A 20,417-nucleotide genomic window follows, 5' to 3' on the forward strand; every position below is an offset into this window, starting at 1 on the left:
GTGAGACTCAAATTCCACCGCTGCGCTACACTTGCCTTTTTAACATATTTTGATAACTACTGACATAAACAATGACCTCTAACAACTTAAATATATAAACTATACGGCTACGCCCCCCCCCCCAGAGGCCTATAGGGGCACTTGAGGAGGTGGGAGTTGAATTTGATAACCAACTTTTTTTAGATTTAGAAAGAAAAAATTGGGAGGATAATGGTACCCTCCCCCCAAATAGTTATAAAACATCTATGAGAATCTACCCTGCAAATAAGAACCATATCGGTTCAGCGGTTAGCGAGATCCTTCGGTACACACAGACGAGACATCGTAAAGTGTCACCAAATAAATGACGCCATACAAAAAAGTTGACCATGGAAAGGCCAGTATACACTGAAATTGACCAATGGTAAAATTTGTACTGGCCTCTAATTGGTTATTTTATCGTGTGACGTTATTTTTGTTGTTGTCTATTCTCGCTGTCTCCACAGAGACAAACATCCTGTTACTTTATTATAAAGACTAGCGGCTACGCCCCTAGAGGCCTCTAGGGGCACTTGAGGAGGGGGGAGTTGAATTTGATAACCCAATTTCTTATTTTAGATTTTAAAAGAAAAAGTAAAAATTTTTTTTTTAGCGGGGGGTATTTTTCATTTTTGGGGGGGTTGGGGTTGTCCCAGCCCCCAAGAAAATAGTTATAAACCTTCCCAGGACCTATGAGAAGCCACCCTGTTAAGGAGAACCCAATCGGTTCAGCGGTTAGCGAGATCCTTCGGTACACACAGACACACAAACAGACAAACATCCTGTTACTTTAGTATAAGGATGTATTCTGTAAAATAGAACCATGCTACAAGTGTGTGCTTTACCAATACTTAAGCATTAACTTTTATACCCCATAAATCTTATTTTACATTCTTCTGATAAAGTTATACTGGCATTTTGCACCGTAAATATAATTTTTATTCAAATAATTTGCATTTCCATTTTTATAGTGTGTAGTACATTTCTTAAATTCTTTAAGTTTTTTTTTAAAGCGAATCTTTTAAATAATTAGTTTCGGTCCGTACGTCCGAGACAGATAGCTTTTTTTTGGTTAATATAGGCATGCCCTATGGATTTCAAACTTTGCATGGTAATTCCTGTAGTAGTTCAGTATGATCTAGAAAGCGTAGCAACTCTATAATCATTAACAGAATGTCCGTACGTCCATTTTAACATGTTGATTTTAAAACTTTTTAACAACAATTTTGTGATATAATATTCCGATTGATCTGATTTTTGGAGTATTGATTTCTATTACAACAAGGTACAATATAATAAGCAAAGCATCTCTATAATCAAGTCCTAAAAATGTCAGTATGTCCTTAAACAGACTTCTGTATTTAAGAAGTTTTGCAACAAATTTACGTATAATTTTGTTAAACCTTAAATAATTATATTTTGTTTATTCGGTTCTGACACGCTACAAGGGTTAATGTTTGTCTGTCATACAGTTTCGCTTTTATGGATGCTGTCATCCTTGTTTTTTTTTATGAACGAAGCAGCTTTACAGAAAAAGTTTGTTATTCAGGAGGGAGCGGACATTGGGCTGTTTATTAAACTAGTACCCAAACTTTTGTAATAATGTCTTATTATTAGCTGGCTCAACAACTATATTGAATTTTTATTGGTTGGTTCATAAAGTTAATTGTCCAAATGTTTCATCCGCTAATTTTAATCTACAGAAGGAGTAATTTTGTGTATCATCATATGAGATGTACATCAATTTATCGGACAATGTCTTATCCCTTTAGATCCCTATTAATATTGACTTTTTAATTGTAATAAAGATTTGCTAAAACCATTAAAATAATGAGCAATTAGTCACTTAGTGACATGTTAATATAAAAGCAATTAAAAGGCCCATTAATGTCATTTTCTTTATCTTTTTATGTCTCAAACTTAAACATGCAGAAACTAGAACAACATTAAAGCAAAGCAAGAAATAATAAAACAAGGATGACAACATCCATAAAAGAAAAGCTATAATATCGGAAGGAAGGACAAACGAACAATAACTCTTGTAGAGTGTTAGAACTTAGGTAAGCATAACATTAATTTGTAATTCTAAAAAAAAATTACATAAATGTCATGCAAAATTGTGTAAATTCAAGATATTGTATAAATAAATAATAAAACTATATTAAAAATGGTAACATAAACAGAGCAAAGTATAACCGATTAATATCCGCTGGATTAGAACCGTTTCTCGGCCATACTAAAAAATCATGAATAGCATTTAAGACAATTTTCCACGAATATTGAAATAAAAAAAATAAAATTAATACCAGTTTTGTTAGCCCAGACCATCGGCTCCTTGGGCCACCAAAACTGGTTTTAATTCTATAATTTTTTATTTTTATATCCGTAGAAAACTGTCTACGGTTGCTATTGATGAACTGACCAAGGGACGGGTTAAAGCAAGTAAAATTTCGAGTAGGTCTTCATTGGCCAGTGAAATTCAGGCCATGTTTCTTCAAATAGAGCAGAAAAATAACAAATATTAGAAGAGTTTAAATAATCCTATTATATAAAGTAGTAATTAAGGGTTTCTTATCTGAAGCTTTGATCTCCATAACCACTAAATTGATTTAGTTCCCTATTTTAAGGTAAGCTTCACAAAGGTTCCGTAATAGTTTTGGACTATTTCAAGTTCAGATTTAAGTTTTGGGATCGTTTTAAGCTATTTGAATACACACTACCTAGATGCTAGGGGTCCTTAACTAAGCATTAAACTTTCCACCGTAAGTCTTATTTCTTAAGCAAGTTAGTTAACATAGATTAAAACTTTTAAGGAACGGAGCCAATTTATTTAAAGATTGAGCTTAGATAAATTGATAATGTCCATTAGTCGCGTGTCTGCCTTTATATCTTTGGAATCAGAGAGGGAGAGGACAATAAAGTTTATATTAATCTAGACGCCCCCTTGAACTTTTGTGCTCTTAAAATATTAACGTGAGAATGTAGAAGATGATTAAAGTCCCTCCACAGATTATGACGTCATACGATAGAATAGCCAATGAAAGGCCAGTATACACTGTAATTGACCAATGTTAATATTTATTCTGGCCTCTCATTGGTTATTTTATGACGTCATAATTTGTGGAGGCACTTTAATCACCTTCAGAATGTAGCAATAATGTCATTTTTGTAATAACGTTAAATGGTAGGCCAAGGTTTCTTGTATTAGTTAAGTTAGCGACCTCAGGGATAAGACAATGGCCGGTCTATAAGTTGATGTACGAACAAGAAAAATTTATTATAATATTTTGGGGACTAGTGTAATAAACAGCCCATTGTCCCCCTCTCTCTCTGTATTATATTTATTCTGGCCTCTCATTGGTTATTTTATGACGTCATAATTTGTGGAGGCACTTTAATCACCTTCAGAATGTAGCAATAATGTCATTTTTGTAATAACGTTAAATGGTAGGCCAAGGTTTCTTGTATTAGTTAAGTTAGCGACCTCAGGGATAAGACAATGGCCGGTCTATAAGTTGATGTACGAACAAGAAAAATTTATTATAATATTTTGGGGACTAGTGTAATAAACAGCCCATTGTCCCCCTCTCTCTCTGTATTATATTTATTCTGGCCTCTCATTGGTTATTTTATGACGTCATAATTTGTGGAGGCACTTTAATCACCTTCAGAATGTAGCAATAATGTCATTTTTGTAATAACGTTAAATGGTAGGCCAAGGTTTCTTGTATTAGTTAAGTTAGCGACCTCAGGGATAAGACAATGGCCGGTCTATAAGTTGATGTACGAACAAGAAAAATTTATTATAATATTTTGGGGACTAGTGTAATAAACAGCCCATTGTCCCCCTCTCTCTCTGTATTAAAGGTTAATGATGGCCTTAAAGTCTATATTATTATCAGATAAATTAGCCTCATGAAAACATGGCATCATAATGTCAGCAATGAATACTTTTTAATGTATTTCAGCACTCTTACATGATTACATGACCTTTGTTTCGTGGTTCTAATAGTTGGGCCTGTGCTAGGGCCAACACATTCTTCCTTCCATAACTTTTAAAGCAGCGCATTAGACATTGCAGTAGGTTATATTTTAAAGGCTCTAGTATGGTCAGACTCGAACCCGACATACATAAAAATAGTTTTAGCATGTACATAAGCATTTTTATTGATTGGGTAGATGTTAATTTATCTTTCACTAGCGGCTACGCCCCTAGAGGCCTCTAGTGGCCTTTAAATGTTTTTATTTTATTTTAAATATCTAATTTGAGAAATAACTTGTCTATGTTATCAATTGTTAAACTGTGCTAGCGACACTATGCGGCGGAAATATTTAATATTTTTGATTTTATTGTGATTTCTCTTGGGAGGGTGGTGGTACCCTCCCCCAAAATAGTTATAAACCTTCCCGGGACATATGACAATATACCCTGTTAAGGAGAACCCGATCGGTTCAGCGGTTAGCGAGATCCTTCGGTACAGACACACAGACAAACAAACATCCTGATACTTTAGTATAAGGATTGCCCCACTCCTATATCTCTGGTCTCAAATAATATCCATGCATCATTTTATCAATTCATTGGTCAAGTCAATTATTTATTTTTTTAAGGCAAAGCTTTTCTTTATAGACTGATCTACGTCTGTAGGTATCTATTTTATAACATTTTTTCGGAGGCAATGGCCTTTCCCCTACATATATTCTGAAGTAATATGATGTCTGTCTGTAAGAATGACTGATAAGATCTCGAGAATTGCTCGACCGATTGTTCCACAATTATCAGAGAAGTTTTCCACTGGTCCAGGGAAGGATTTAGGATTTTATTGCGGGGGGGTTGCGCCACCCACCCCCAGAGAAAATACCTCAACACTCACAATTATTTTTCAGACAAAATCAAGAGGGGACTCCCCCCCCCCCATTGTCCCCACGAACACTTGGGGCAAATTTCCTATTAGCTAGGGACACAACCACTAGTTACAAAAATAGCACCATGAGAACAAAGATTGTCTTTAAATTTTTGACCAATCGATTTTGCGGTTTCCGAGATAGTACGCAACGTGCATACATACATAATGCATACAATTTTAACCTATTATATATAGTAGTGAACTTTTTTGTCTGAAGTGAAAGATCTTTGTAACAGCTGAACCGATATGGTTCTTCTTTACAATGAAGCTTCTTATCGGTTCAGGGTTCAAGGTTTTTAAACTATTTTTGGGAAGTGTATCTTCTCCCTACCAATAAAAGATGAATATATTTTTTATTTAGTTTCTTTATAAAACGTAAATTGAAAAAGGGGAAGGGCGACTTTTCCCTCTCCCACCTTAAGTGCCTCTAGAGGTTCTAGGGCCGTAGCCGCTAGTTCTTAAAAATAATCTTAACTTTTATTTTAAATAAGATATTTAATTACAATTTAAATCGCCTTTAAAAAAAAGCAATTATATTTTGCATAGATTGCATATAACAATTTAGAATATATAATTGAAACATTATCAGAAAGAATATGACCGTAATAAAAGTGATAATTGTACTTAATTATATCATTTAAGGTTTTATACTGCCCTCTCTATCCATCCCCTTCCTCCTAGAATCTAGTTTAAAAGGAATCTTGTAAAAATGTGTTTTTTTCTTTCTAAAAAGACAAACTAAAGTACCCAAAGTTTTATAATAACGTTTTCCTATTAGTTGGCTTAACAACTTTTGGGACGTTTATTAATTTTTTTTGTTTAGTCATTAAGTTGAGTGTCGAAACGTTTCAACTAATAATTGTAATCTACAGCAGGGGGAATTTTGTGTATCATCATTGGAGATACAAATCGATTGATGAGCCATAATCTTATCCATTTAGATCCCTAAAAATATATAAAATATTGTAGAACCTGATGTCAGTCTTGAAGAAGTTTTGTTGACACAAATCTAACATTTCTTTGACCAAGGATCTAAGGAAAAACCAATGATGAAAAATGTATTTGCCCCAGATGCTTGAATCAGATAAAACAAAATATTATTGAGAATCATGTTTAGTTGATCAATAGGATATAAAATAAAAAGGGAGAGTGTCTCTTGAATCAGATAAAACAAAATATTGTTTAGAAGCATGTTTAGTTGTGCCATATGATATAAAATAAAAAGGGAGAGTGTCTCTTGAATCAGATAAAACAAAATATTGTTTAGAAGCATGTTTAGTTGTGCCATATGATATAAAATAAAAAGGGAGAGTGTCTCTTGAATCAGATAAAACAAAATATGGTTTAGAATCATGTTTAGTTGATCCATAGGATATAAAATTAAAAGGGAGAGTGTCTCTTGAATCAGATAAAACAAAATATTGTTTAGAAGCATGTTTGGTTGATGCCAGAAGTTAAGTGGACTGAAAGATGAAAATATTATGTGATGGATGCAGGGACAAAGGGATATATCAATGGAATTGAAGATATTCATCAAATGTTTTACGGGACAGCAATAGAAGAGAAATAAAGATAGTATCAAAATTCAAGAAGGAAATATTTTCTTAATCAAAATATCTCTGATTTTAACCTTTGTACAGCACCTTGAATATAAAATTCCTTTTTTCGATTTATCTGGGTCTTTGGTTATATTTTATTTATCCAAGTATAATGTCAAACATATTACATGGATAGAACATTTTTCAGTATGGCTTCGAAACCGATTAATATCCGCTGGATTAGAACCGGTTCTTAGACATACTGAAAAATCATGTATAGCATCGTATTACTGACACTTTTCATGAATATTAAAATAAAAATCATAAAATTAATACAAGTTTTGATCTTATTAATTCTTAATGATTACATTCGTTCTAAATAAACCTATGCCATGCTCTTAATCTGTGAGAAAAAAATCTACATATTCGTTTATCCGTGTCTCTGTGAGCAAAAATAAAAGAATTTATGTTTGATGTGTTGACCCGAGGGGATCACCACTGTCAGATTTAGCGCCGCACATCAAAAAAATCTTTTAAAGAACAACGATTTTCCACAATTCACTTTGAAAGTATACTTTTTTGGTCACTAGCTATGTTTTTTTTTCTATTCTATTATATAAAGAAGTAAGCTTTTTTGTAGCAAAGGATCTCGCTAACCACTGAACCGATGTGGTTTTTCTATACAGTAGAGCTTCTGACAGGTCCTGAGATTGTCATATGCTATTTTATTTTTATAAATAAGTTTACGCTATTTTCGAACATTGAGCCCCTAGATACTAGGGGCGCAGCTGCTAGTTTATATATAAATAAAGAAGTACTAGTTATATGAGTTTTTTTCAGTTCTTATTTATGCAATTTTTTTTCATCACTGCTTCGAATACGATTAATTTCCACCGGATTATAACTGGTTTTTATCCGATTAAAATACCATGTATTGTACGGGTTATCATACAAGTTTGATGTTGTTGGTGCTTACAGCCCCCTGAAATACACCATTACAAAGTTTTTAAAATCTCGAATTTAAAATTTATGAAAGTTTGATCCTTGTTATTTGTTGTGTTTCTATTTTTTTCTAATTCCTGTTGCTCTGGGTATATTAGGCTTCATCTAACATTATTTCTGCCTAAATTGCTTTTCTGACCACTAAATATATATTCAATTTATTTCTGAATATTAATTAAAAATTTTAGGAGGTTTTAAACGATTAGGTTGTATTTGCTTTTTAAACAAGGATTAAAGTTTTCATAGTAACTAGGACGATTACGCCCAATCCTTATCATAAAGTAAAAGGATGTTTGTCTGTCTGTGCCTAAGGATCTCGCTAACCACTGAACCGATATGGTTCACCTTTACAGCTTCTCATAAGTCTTTGGAAGGTTTATTACTATTTTTATGGATGGTACCATGACCCTCCCAATAAAAAAAACACAATAACCCCATCTAGCTGCAAAAAAATATCATTTGGTAAACAGCTGATCTTAACGCAAGTTTTTTAAAAAACAAAAACATTTTACGTCCTCTAGAGGCCTTTAGGAGCGTAGGCTCTAGTTCTTTAAGCTGTTTAATATATTGTAACCATGCGGGTGTTTCCCAAGTTGCAATGAGATAGGTAAGGTTAGGAAGCTCATTAAAATGTCCATGAAAAAATGACGTCATACAATACAAATGACCAATGATAGGCCAATACGCAGCAGATATATTAATTGCAAGCCAGTATACATTTTAATTGACCAATGGTAGGCCAATATGACGTTATTTTTTATAGGTTCTATAAAAAGCTTCGAAAGTTTGATTTATTTATTTTAAACCCACGACTTTGGCTTAGCGCATCCGTTCGTCGTCGGAGAGGTGATAGGTTTGATTCTCGGCGTCATAACTAAAGATGTTAAAAATGGTTTCTTATGCTGTTATGCCTTGGCCCCAAACAGGCGAAACTCGTTACCATTCAAAGTTAGGACCTCTAGACAAAGATCGGACAGAAAATACTGGCGACGGTGCCCTTATCAATAGCCTGAAACCATCCCAATCTAAAGCATTCCTGAAATAAATAAACTTAATTGTTTAATTTTAATACTTACTACAATAAAAGGTACAATGGTTTTGGTTTATAGAAAACAGTTTAAAACATGATAGATTATTTATAAATTGAATATAAAAATGGAGATGTGTAATTTTTCAAAAACAAATGCACAGATACGCACATTCACTCAGCTTTGTATCAAAATAATTTTCCATTCAATTAAACATATTGATGTTTATTTGTCAATTTAATTATTCATTTCAATCACAGTTTTGATGAGGGTTAGTTGCGCAATAAACCACCGAGGAGCAAGTTTATATATTCATTTCATAGATTAATTAATTCACATAGATTGGATATATAAGCAAAATTGGAAGTAGGGTAATGCAAATATACTTTCAGATTAAAGAAAAAAAAAATCAGTGCTAGACAGCCTCAGCCACAACCACCACCAGAAGTGCGGCTTTCTCAGCCACCCATAAAGCCTTAGCCTTATTTGCATTTTTTCGCAGGTGATAATAAGCTACTCGAAGCCTCAGCCGCTCAAAGCCTTATTCAGCCTCAGTCGTAGCGGTTGTTTAGCAGCTGTAAATAATGAAATACTCAATAAAATATCATAAGATGGATTTGGGAATGCTGGGTAGCCTGGAGGAAGGATCAACTGCAATCATCTTCATTAACCCTCAACAACAGCCGCCTACATTACAATATGCATCAGCAACATCAGTTGCATCTGCAGATGCGCGGTTTAGTGCGAAGCTGCAGAGCCTTAAAAATTCTAAGTAAATAAAAAAATTCAAAAGTTGGCAAAAAACATTCTTAAAAGTTTCTTGTTTAGAAATTCTTTACTATAAAAATTAAAACGTCCAATAAATGTTAAATTATTTATCTATGCCTAGAATTTATATTATGCACTCATGAAATCACAGCATAAAGGCAGAAATTCAACAAAACTATCCAAACTTTTTGTTGTAAATAGTCCCTCATGTAAATTGTGGCTCTTCTTCTGAAATGAAATAATATCATTTTCCTGATACTAGTGTTTATCTGCATTGCAAGTGCAGTTTTTTTTGCAAAAATTTAGCGCGGCATTAACGTGTTAAATTTGAACAGCAATTATATATTTTTGCTTAAATTATTAGTAAATAAGTTTAAGGGCGAAGAAAATAGCTTAAATTTACCTACTGAATATAATCGTACAATATGAAAAATTGCCAATAAAGTTACAATTACCACAATAGCAAATCTTTAAAAATCAGACAAAATTTAGAGATACAAAATATTTGTTAAATAAAATGAACAAAAATTCGTTGTACATACAATGTAAATCTACTTAACAGACTTTTTAAGACGTAATTCTAGAGATGAACTTCTTTTAACATTGTACTTAGAATGCTAGAGTTGTATATTACAGACGCACATACGGAAGTACACACCCTTATTGTAGAAAATCTTCCTTTCTAAAAGCAAAAGTTTTCTATATTTACGGTCGGTACGTACGACGGTACGACCGTCCGTAAAAGTTAGCTGTTTTCGTATTTTATACATTTTAGATTTCTAAACTTTGCATGATAATTCATATGACAGTTAGATACGATTTAGGAAACGTAGCAACTGTATGATCGTTACCCGAAAGTAAATACATCCATTTAAAACATGCTGAAATTTAACTTTTTTTGATATAAATATCCTGATTTTTAAATTAACTATTCCTAGGACAACAAGGTACAATGTTATAAGCTAGCCATCAAATAATCCTAAAATTGAAAGTAAGTCCTTTTACTGTATCCTGTATTTACTAAATTTTGCCACAAATTTATGTACAATTTTGTTTAGACTTACAAATTAATATCAATTTTCTTTTTTCGCTGTCCTTCTTTCTGATTTAAGAGCCTCGCTTTTATGGATGTTATCATCTTTGTTAAATAGCTGGTTCAGGCACATGTTAAAGGTACAACAAATATCAAATATATTAAATCACTTATTTCATGATATTTAAAAAGACATAATAAAAAATATGTTTAATATCAAAATTCCAGCGCACCAGAAAAAAATGTTAGAATAATTGAAAATTCATCCAAAATGCCAATGTACCAAAATCCAGGGAACTAAAGGGATAAGACAAGGCCGATGAATTGATTTACATTCCCAATGATGATGTACAAAACTGCCCTATCTGTATGTAGATTACCTAATAAACCAACCAATCAAAATTTAAGTCCCCAAAGTTCTTAACCTAACAAATAAGAAAACGTTATAATAAAACTTTGGGGACTAGTGTAATAAACAACCCAATGTCCCCACCCTCCCTGACCAAAATCACATTTCATATTTGTCAAAATCCAAAAAAAATATAATATCGGCATAATCTACTATTGAAAAAGACATATATGAACCAGGGAGGGAGGGGACATTGGGCTGTTTATTACTCCAGTCCCAAAAAGTTTTATAATTATTAATTGGCTTAATAATTTTATTGAATTTTGATTGTTTGGTTCATTAAGTGTCCAAACATTTTAACTACTTATTGTAATATACAGATGGGGTAATCATCATTGGGGATGTACAATGTACTTCAATTTATCGGCCATTGTGTTATACTTTTAGATCCCTGTCAATGTATATGAACACTCTGTGGTAGAGAACAAAATAAGTTTAAGGTTAAATTGCTTATACGTAGGATTAAGAAGATTTGTCGCAAAAAAATAGATCAATTTGTTTCTAATATACGTAAAAAAAAACATTGTAATTTTTAAGAAATTTTTTTTTAGCTTTTAAAATTTCAATGTCAACAGACTATAGATTTAAACACAATTTAAATTGTTCGAGTATGGCTTCGAAACCGATTAATACCCGCTGGATTAGAACCGGTTCTAAGCCATAATGAAAAACCATGTATCGTATCATATTATATCCAGTTTCCTACGAATATAAAATTGTGGAATCGTAATATTAAAACCAGTTTCAACCTTAATCTTATAATTTTACATTTTTTATCCACGGAAAGCTGTTTATAAAATAATATTATAACTAACTTCTGTTGTATGATAGCGCAGTGTGATATTGAAGAAGACATATTTAAAGAAGCTGTGGTTGGCTGTGGCTGTAGGAAAATACAAATGGAATGTCAATCAAAGAATTTGTGACAGCTAGTAGTATTGTTATTCACAGTGGCGTTGCCATGAGGCGTACATTTAAAAAGGTTGATACATATAGTAACCCCCAAAGACTTATTTCATAAGTTTTTCCAAGAGGGGAGAATGTATATTCATTTTGTGCCACCCCTCCCCCCCCCCCCGAAAAAAAGTATGTAACTAGCAGTTTCCCTCAAAGTGCCAAGTCGAGCACATAACTCCCCCCCCTGCCTTAAGATTTTAAAATATATTGAAAATAATGGGATTTTGAGTAGTTTTTCATCTGTTTTTTTTTACTTTAGATCAGGTTAGTTTGGTTATATTGGTACAAGGAAATACTAGGAAGAAAAAATACCTTACCCCCTATTTATTTATTTCTAAAACTTTTATTCAAGGGAAAGCACCATCACTCCACCCATAAATTTCTTTCCTCCACTTGAATTATTTTTTTTCAGGGCTCTTCCACAAAATGCTTCACGCCACCCCCCATTCGAATCCTAGTGTAGGCCCTGAACTTTTAACTACGTTGGTTCGTCTTTTAAATCTTTGTTTGTGCGTGTCTCATAAATATTTCATATTTTAGTATTTTTTTTTTATTTTATCTAAATTGTAATTCATTTTGTAAGTGTAAAAGTATTTAGTAATTGTCCATCATTTTTAAAATTTTAATTGTCATTTATTTTAATATGTAAAAAACGAGAACTGTGCAATAGAAACGAAGCAAGTGAAAACAAGGATGATAAATGCAAAGCTCTGAAATGGTAGGACAAACTTGTAGAATGTTAGAACTGAATAATCAAAATATAAATGTACAAGTCAAAACAAATGTGTAAGTAAATTTGTTGTAAAACTGCTTAAATACAGTATACTGTTTAAGAACATACTTATATTCGCTTATAAGATTAGGATACATCACACAAATTTTAAAAAAAGGTTAAAAATTAACATGTTTTAAATCGACGTACGGACTTTCTGGTAACATTTATAAAGTCATTACGTTTCCTAAATCGTACTTAATTGTAAAAGGAATTATCATGCAAATTTTTCCTGGTTTATATGAATCAAGTGCTTTTACTATTTCATTAAAGTATTATTTACAGCATAAGGAAAATTATGTAAAATGATATATTCATACTTAATTCTCGGCTTTTATCATCCATAGAAAAGTATCTTTTTCAGTTTCAGAATAATCCGCTTATGCAGTAAAAAGTTGATCTTTCCTTTTAGAGAGAATGTTACAAGTTTATTTAAAAGGGGACTATTAAGAATTGCATAAATTTTTCAAAGCACATATTGAAAGTATAGTTATTTCTCACATCGTATTATAAACAGCTTTCCGCCTCGGCACCTGGGGGCTAAAAAAACTGGTTTTAATCTTATGATTGTGCATTTTTATATTCGTAGAAAGCTGGATATAATTACGATGCTATACATAGTTTTATGGATGAGAACCGGTTCCTATCCACCGGATTCGAATGAATACGAGAATAATCATTACCTAATACCTGAAGATCTTAAATAACATATATATTCAGACGAACTAGTCAAACTTAAATGATTTGTTTTTTACTAACAAAGCTTCTTTAAAAGTGTTTGTGTCTGTATGTTCGTCTGTCTGATTGTAAGTAGGAAGGGAGGGGTCATTGGGCGATTTATTACACTAGTCCCCAAAGTTAATAATGTCTCCTTATCTTATAGCCTATTAACTTTGTGGACTAAATTTTTATTATATTTTGATTGGTTGGTTCATTAAGTTGAGCGTCCAAACCTTTTAATCACTAATTGTAATGTACAGAAGGTGTAATTTTATGTATCATCAAAAATTGACTTGAAGAATCAGTATATTTGTTATAGGTTGTATTGTTAGAAAAGTATCTTGAGAAAAAATAATAAGAAATAATGTTTAATAACACTGCAAATAATCTTGAATGGTATTATTTTCTGTGCATTTTGTTAAAAGGTATGTGTAGGAGCTAGGTAAAGTTGGTGTGTTGTCTGAATATTCAAATAAAGATGAACACTGTCAGACTTACCATATTGCTACACCCAAATTTTTCTTATTTAATTGCTGGTTTTTTCTCTGGAATCTAAAGGGATAAACAATGGCCGATGAATTGATTTGAATCCCTAATGTTAATACACAAAAGTAACCCTTCTGTATTTGATTACAATTAGTGGTTGAAACGTTTAGACACTCAACATTATGAACCAACAATTCAAATTTCAATAAAAGTACCTAAATTTGTTATGCCAACGAATAAGAAAGCGTTAGTTTAAAACTTTGAGGACTAGGGTAATAAACATCTCAATATCCTTCCATGTATTTTCTGGAATTTAGCTAGTTTGTTTTAATGTTTACCATTCAAAACGCCATGCTGACAATGTAGTTATTATTTGATAAGAAATATACATAAAGAATACATAACTTATTGTAAAAACTGTGTGTGATCTTCAAAATATGCTTCACACTTACATCATAAGTGTTGTTGCAATCCTGTAGCTTTTCTAGTCCCCAAACTCTTCAAAATTTAGCCAATTTAAGAAAAATCATATTAGTTCCACTACCCAAAGTCAAAGACGCCAAGAAAATGATTTTTTATGGCCATAGTCTCATCCCAATATCCCTGATTATAAAGTGCTCAATGTTTTCTATGTTTATAAGTTTTTGAATTAATTGCTATTGGAATAGAGAAAACTTTGTCAATATATGTGAACACCATATCATAATCCTAAATTAAAAAACAATGATTTTTTACATTTGATTTTATTTAAGTATATTGTTGTAAGTAAACTATGGCATTGCAAAATTGTCCTCAATTTAGCTGCTAAAATAAAACTCATTTATTGGTCAATTCGTCCATCGAGTGAGGAAAGGATGGGATAAAGGGGGTGAAAGTGAAGAATCGTTATTTTATCCTTCTGCAAGTTTCACTTTATTAGAGAACATCAAATTCTGGCGTAAAATTCAAGAAATACATTATTGTATAACAAATGATAAAATTCATTTAAATTGGTGAATATCTATCACTTTGTAAAGAAACTACACTTTGCATGATTTGCTATGAATGAAAATCGCTGACCGGGTGTCACTGTTTCTGATGACACCCGACAGACTAACAACTTATTGATTACAAAAATGGATGTGGAATATACATTGTTATTGTGATAGAAGAAAAATAACGTAAATTTAGCTTGCTAACTTGTAACTCGTTTATTAGTCAGTTCGTTCATCCAGTAGGTGGGAATGGGAAGGGGGAATCACCATATAAAAGTATAATAGTCGAAGCAAAATTGTAAGTAAATTTGTTGAAAAACTGCTTGATACAGGACAATGTTTATGGACATACTTACATTCTTAGAACTTGATTATAGAGTTGCTTCGCTTATAATATTGTTCTTTGTTGTCCCAGGAATCAATATACCAAAAATTAGATCAAACAGATATTTAGATCATATAAAAATTTGTTGTTAAAAAAGTAGAAAAATCAACATGTTTAAAATGGACGTACGGACATTCTGGTAATGATTATAGAGTTGCTACGCTTTCTTAATCGTACCTAACTACTAGAGGAATCATCATGCAAAGTTCAAAATCGATAGGACAATTCTAACATGCCTAAATTAACGAATAAAAGCTATCTATCTCGGACGGACGGACGGACCTACCCTAATTATAGAAAAGCTTCGCTTTAAAAAAAAATAGATCCTTTTATCTTGAGTTTTGACACAAGCGGTTTCGCCGTTAGAGGCCCTTGAGGGCTTGGGAGAAGAAATTCGACCCCAAAATAGTTATAAACCTTCCCAGGGCCTATGAGAAGCTACACCTTAAACGTGAACCATAACGGTTCAGTGTTTAGCTAGATCCTTCGGTACTCACACTGACAGACACACAGACAGAGATCCTTTTACTTTATCATTAAGGATTCTACCAGAGCAGCAGTAGGTATTTTCTTGTAGTCCAGAGCTGGATCTTTAAATCATTTTAGTGGTGAGCCAAATCGGTGTGCGCCGTATTTCAGCCAATCACAGCGTGGCATTTCTTAAAATGCTGTGCTCTCATTGGTGGAAAGTTGGCTCACCTCGATCTGGCTCACCACTAAAATGATTTAAAGATCAAGCTCAGCTTGATAGAAAGGTATGCATGTACCTCATGTGGGCGGGTATGCTGTCCATGACAATCTTGCGTCTGTTCTAAAAAGTCCAGAATAACTAAGTAGAGTCAAATAAATCTCTCCTTTTCTGTCCGAACACCCGAGATATTAGATTAATTAACACCCATAAGAAAGCTAACTCTTTGATTGCACGACCTTTGTCTCAGAAGTCCTAACTGTGCATGGTAATGAGTACCAACTGGTTAGGGCCAAGGCATTACCCCATACTATTTATTTCGCTCAACTGACAAAGACGCATTAGAAACCATTTTTATCGTCTTTAACTATGACGTGGTGTTAGCCGAGCTTTGAACCTATCATCTCTTCGACGACAAGCGGATGCGCTGAACCACGGTCCCGTGTATTAAGGTATGGAGGTAGCCAGCCTCTATTAACCTTTCAAACAGACATCACGTCACACAATTATAAAACTTTTGGCAGCGCAATGTTAAACAAATCAAACAAAACACAAAAACCTTTTTCATCATAAAAAAACATACTATACTGATGTAGTATATGTATTGTCTATATACCCAGGAAGGGAGGGGACATTGGGCTGTTTATTCCCATAGTCCCCCAACTTTTATAATAACGTTTTCTTATTCGTTTGCTTATCAACTTTGGGGACCTTCTTTAAATTTTGATTGGTTGGTTTATTAAGTTGAGTGTCCAAATGTATCAACCACTAATTGTAAACTACAGAAGGGGTTATTTTGTCTATCATCTTTGAGGATGTAGATGAATCTATTGACAATTATCTTATCCCTTTAGATACCTGATATATATACCTAAATTAGATGGGCATTTTCCTATATGTAGAAGGTAATACATCAGTCTCCCACTTTCTTATTCCAAATAAATCCAATAGCCTAAGAAAACATTAAGTGGATTTTAAGAGAAAATAAGTGAATTTTCTACATGTTTAAGAATTAGTAAAATAATTGCCCCGCAAGGTTAGACATGTATATATTTTCCCAAACATGCTTTTTCTTCACTTAACTAGGTCGGTTTCCTTTTTTGCTTACAGAGAGAAGTTAAGAGAGATTTGCAAAGTTTTGTTTGCACTGCACGACTGGGGAAATGGCAACGATGGACGTGTATATCAGGGATCTAAAGGGATAAGACAATGGCCGATAAATTGATGTACATTCCCAATGATGATACACAAAAAACTACCCCTTCTTACAATTACAATTAGTGGTTGAATTTTCAGGACATTTAATTTTTTGAACCAAAAAAAAATTCAATAAAGTCCCCAAATTTATTGGGACAACGAATGAGAAAACGTTATTATGAAACTTTGAGGACTAGTATAATTAACAGCCCAATGTCCCCTCCCTCCCTGCTTGTATATATATATGGACAAGTTTAGTAAAAACCCAAATTACGGGAAAAACTTAACTGAAGTTGAAAAGAGGTGTAATTATAGCCCGAAACACCTCTTCAAAGTTCATTTTCATAACATGGCCCTTTTTAGCCGAATACTCAAATCTTGAGAAAGGTATTCACATTTTTATTTTTTTAACTATTTAATATTTTTATACATAATTGGCCAGCTAATCTATATTATACCAAACCTTATAAAAAAGTAACAGGACCTGTGTCTGTCTGTTTGTTTGTCTGTCTGTATATACCGAACTGTATATCTGTATATCTCCAACCGCTGAACCGATAGGGTTCTCCTTTCAGGGTCGCTTCTCATAGGACCTGGAAAGGTTAATAACTAATCTGGGTAAGGGTATCACCAACCCCCCAAGAGAAATCGCCCCTAGAAAAAATTAATCAAGAAAAAAAAGAATTAAAATAAAATCTAAAAAGTCCCCTCCCCTCTCCCCCCAAAAAAAACCAAACAGTTAACCTTAACATACAGAACCCACAGCTTTAAAAACATATTTTACTTTTTGTTAAAATACAAAACCTGATTTCCATTATGTTTAATTATTGAAAAATTTTAAAAAGGATAGCCTGATATCTAGTTGCCGAAAGTGTACGCAGTTTCCTGGGTGTTTCCTCATCCTAGCTCAATATTTACTACTAGCTAAAAAAGCTTCAAACTTCAAAAAAAAAAAATCAAAATTTAAAAAATTCAAATTTATAATGTATATTGTATAAATCGTTTACACATTCAAATTTTGATTTTTTTAAGGGAAGTTTGAAGATTTGTAGCTAGTAGTAAATATTGAGCGAGGATGAGGAAACACCCAGGAAACTGCGTACACTTTCGGCAACTAGATATCAGGCTATCTTAAAAAGACCAAAAATAAATAAATCTTTCCTGAAGGGTTAAAGTAGGTTTGTGAGTGCAAAAAGCCTCTCTCATGAATGAGACAAATTTTTGTATAAAATGTCCAAATTTTGAAGATATAGCACATGTGTATGTGTGTAATATTTCAGGGAGGGAGAGGACATTGGATTGTAAATCACACTGGTACCCAAAGTTTGAGTTGTTCTTGGCTAAAAAACTTTGGGTACTTTTAGTGTAATTTATTGCAGTGTCCTAACTTTTCAACAACTAATATTTAACTACAGACTAATTTGATTATCATAATTAGTGATGTAAATTAATTTATTTTCCATTGTCCTAGCCCTAAAGATGCCTGGTACTTATATAAAAAATACAGGGACAAAGGGATAGGATTTTAACAACAAAATCAATTTGGAAAAAATTACGAAACCTATACGAGATTTTCGACTGAATTTGGGGGGCAACACTTATTACAATTGACGAACTTTTTATTTTTTTCAATTAGGTGTTTGAACACGAATTGCATATAGTAAAAATATTTTTCTTTTTTAATTGTTATCCTAATAAGATAAAAGTTATACTTAAAAATTGTTTTAATAGTTATCATTATATTTAGCATTTTTAAAAAAACACCAAAATTGACCAAAATATGCGTATATATTTTGTACTCACTTGCGTCATTTATATTTCAGATTTTATTTACCCGTCATCCTACATTAGGTAGCTTGAAAGATGAAGGGTAATAGAAATCTGAAAATAGAAATGACGCAAATGAGTACAAATGATACGCCAATTTTGATCACTATTCTCACGTTTATCTAAAAATGCAACATATAATAATAGCTATTAAAACAATTTTCAAGCATAACTTATGTCTTATTAGGATAACAATTAAATAAGAAAAATATTTTTACCATATGCAATTCGTGATCAAACACCTAATTGAAAAAAAATGCAAGACATAGCTTTTATTTTAAGAAAGACTAGGGGCAACGAACGCCCCCTAGAAGCCTCTAGATGTTCTTAAGGTGGGAGGGGGATAAGTCAATCGCCCTACTACTTTTTAATTTGAGTTTTAATAAGAAATATTTTTTTAAAAATGGGGGGGGGGGTATTTAAATTTGGAGGGTGGAGATACGCTCTACCAAAGTAGTTAAAAATCTTCCCTGTACCTAAAAAATAGGCTTAATTGCAAAGGAAAACCAAACAGATGTCATTTTTAAAAAAAAACTTTATAAAAAAAATTGGCGCATTTGTATAAACACCCATGAGTTGTCACGAATTACGCATTTTTAGGGAAAGAAAAAAGAGGGCGAGGGGAACAGGTTTGAAGACATCCTAGAATAGTTATGATACGAATCTGCTGCTATCAGCTTGAAAATATGAAGTGGAAATAAGTTCCGTAGATTTATTGTAACCACAATTTTTCTCTGTTTCCGTATGTTTAAGTTCTATCAATCAAAAAGTGAAATCACATAATTTGAATACAAAAGAAAATTATTATGGAGGGTGAGAGAGGTGGGAGTAGGTGTGCGTGAGACATAGGCATAAGGGAGGGGCGAGGGGGTCAAGGAGTGGGAAAATTTGAGCCTTCGCACCCTCTTATATCAGGGATCTAAAGGGATGCGGTATTGGTCGATAAACTGATGTACATCGCCAATTATGATATACAAAATTATCTCCTTTCTGTAAATTAATTAGTTGTTGAGACATTTGGTCATTCAACCTAATGAACCAACCAATCATTTTAAAAAGCCCCCAAATTTGTTAAGCCTACGAATAAGAAAACGTTATTATAAAGTTTTGGGGACTAGTGTAATAAACAGTCTAATGTTCCCTCCCTCCCTGCTCTAATATGCACAAGCATCAGGGAGGAAGAGGTCAGTGGTGGTAAATTAATCCTTTATCCATTCCATCGAAGATAAATAATTACTAGATGTTAGATTAATAATTTTACACATAAATGTTACAGAAAGACTAATTTATTGTTTATTTTCTTATCCCTGTAACCCTGAGAATTATATAAAACAGCATAATGCAACAAGCAACACCAAGGAAATATACACAAGCAGTCAATTTTATATTTTTAGATGGCAATATTAGAGCGCAAAATTAAAAAAAAAACAGCCAAAAACCATAAACAACACAGAATAGTTATATCTTTCATCGTATTATAAACCGCTTTACGCGGATATAGAATGTACAATTATAAGATTAAAACTAGTTTTTTAGCCCGGAGGTGCCGAAGGCACGAGCTAAAAAAAATGGTTTTAATCTTATGATTGTACATTTCTATATTCGTAGAAAGCTGGATATAATACGATGCTAGACATAGTTTTTTCGTATGGATGAGAACCGGTTCCTATCCACCGGATTCGAATGAATACGAGAAAAGGTTATTACG

This window comes from Acartia tonsa, chromosome 4 (genome assembly GCF_053477335.1).
Source record: "Acartia tonsa isolate MP-2025a chromosome 4, ASM5347733v1, whole genome shotgun sequence".
Taxonomy (NCBI): Eukaryota; Metazoa; Arthropoda; class Copepoda; order Calanoida; family Acartiidae; genus Acartia; species Acartia tonsa.